We start from the raw sequence: 2,221 nt of genomic DNA, 5'->3' as shown, positions 1-2,221 counted from the left end.
CGTCGCCTCCTTCCCACCCCCTTCCTCCGTCTGCCCCATGCTCTGCAAGCTGAACATTTTGCAAGACAAAACCAAGATGATTTTTGGCACCCCAAAGACAGCGTATAACTTTTGCACATTTCCCCTGTACTGGAATGTGAGTCATGGCCGAGCTTCATAGCGTAATCTGTCTCCGACAGCTGGTACAGCTGTACCCTGCCCCAGCCTCTCAGCTCCCAGCAGCTGCAGAATGGGGTGACTTGGCCACTGATTGCATCAGGGTAGAGGTACCTGCAGAGAGACAACCGCAAAATTCCTGAGCTGGGCACCAACCCCCCGACTGCATTGCCCCATGGTCCCGGGGACCGAGTGACCACCTTTTTTCCCAGCCTGAGGGACAGAGACCCAACATGGCACACCGGCTTCAGGTTGGGGGAACTCAAAGCATGCAGGGTTTCAACGTATAGAGTATCTGCTCATGGCTGTGAAAGATCCAATGACTATATTTTAGCTTAGATGCAGGGTATAGGATACGTGGATGAAATCACAACTCTGGGGCATGGTGACTTTCGCTGTAGCTTGTTCCCAGATGCACAGGTCCAGAGAGGTCCCCGAGTGAGACAGTGAGTGTGACTTTCCCAGGAGCTGTTATGAGATGCTGAGTCTCCTTCCCTGAGCGTTGTAGGGTACTGGCTCCCACCCTGAGTCCTGGTACCTGTGATGGGGTAGGAAGGAATCACTCAGTCCCATCACCAGGTAAATAAGCCTGCATCTGACAACCAAGAGGCATATTGTTTACCCAAATAGCACAAACTCAGCCTACCTACCTGGGGAAGTGCGAGCAAAGCTCCAGAGGCTGAGCTGTCAGACTCCCACAGGGAGAGCAATGAGCCAGGTGTGGGGACTGGGGAATGCATGTGAATTGGGGTTCGGGGCACCTGGAGCCAGCTTTGGATCATCCAGGGCACCTACTGGCGGGATTTCAGCCCTTCTGCCCTCGGAAAACTGCTGCCCTCCCTGCCTTCCTGTTCCTCCTGCTATGAGATACAGGAATGGGTCACGGGGTGGGGAGGGGGCTGGTGAATAGCCTGGAGGTGGAGGCTGGACTACCCAGGGATTAAAAGGTCTGAGATGTGGTGAGGTCCTGTGTAAGAATCGAGTTGTAAAGAAGAAGGAGAAGGAGAAGAAGGAGAAGAGGCGGGAGAGGAAGAAGAGGGAAGAGGAGGAGGAGGAGGACGAGGAGGAAGCAAATTGTTCCTGCCCTACAGAAGGGAGCCTACAAGCCTATAACTGTTACCTCAGTGAGCTCAAGGAGCCATACGGTGATGGCGTGTTAATGGTGGAGATAATGAAGGAGGTGATAGTGTTGTAGTCTGGGTGGTGGTGATGATAGGGAGGAGAAGGAGGGTTGATGGCTTCCAACGGGAAGTTCTGGGAGGCAGAACTCTATTCTCGCTTCATCCTCCATTCACTCGGGTATTGCCAGCACTTTCACTGTAGTGCTCAGCGGATTGGGGGATCCCTGCATCTCATTAAACAAGCCTATTTGTAAGTGTCTGTTCCCTGATGGGTATTGTAGTAACTAGTTTTTCTCGTGGGGCACTGGGGAACTACAGGAGTGTAAACACAGCTATCTCAGGGGAAAGCTTGCGTGCTTACTGACGAGTGCAACTCATCTGCACTTTCTGGACACACATCACAAGAGTAGAGAGTCTGTCCTCTTGAGGAAGGTCACCCATCCACCCATTCACCCACCCACTCATTCCCCCGCCTGCCCCTTCACCCATCCATCTTGCCGTCCACCTATTCATCCACTCACCCATCCTTCTACCCAGTCTGTCCGTTACCCACCTAACCACCCATCCATTCATTCATCCATCCACCCACTCCTCTATCCACCCACTGAATCTATCCATCCATCCATGATCCATCCATCCATCCATCCATCCATCCATCCATCCATCCATCTATCCATCCACTCATCCACACATCTGTCTGTCAACTCTTTCATCCATCCACCCATCCATTTATCCAACTATATCCTCAATCATGTCCTGTTGATTCTTCCTTCTAAATGTCTTTGAAACTACCCACTTCTGGTTTCCTATTGTTCTTAAGATACAGACCCCAATTCTTAAAAAGTATACAGTAAAGCATACAGCTTGATGAATTCATACATATATATACCTGTGACCACACCCAGATGAAGACACAGAACATTTCCAGTTCTTTGGGCAGTCAA

The sequence above is a fragment of the Panthera tigris genome, chromosome D1 (genome assembly GCF_018350195.1).
Source record: "Panthera tigris isolate Pti1 chromosome D1, P.tigris_Pti1_mat1.1, whole genome shotgun sequence".
In the NCBI taxonomy this organism is placed as follows: Eukaryota; Metazoa; Chordata; class Mammalia; order Carnivora; family Felidae; genus Panthera; species Panthera tigris.
The sequence above is the reverse complement of the archived record's forward strand: the minus strand, read 5'-3'. Positions refer to the sequence as shown.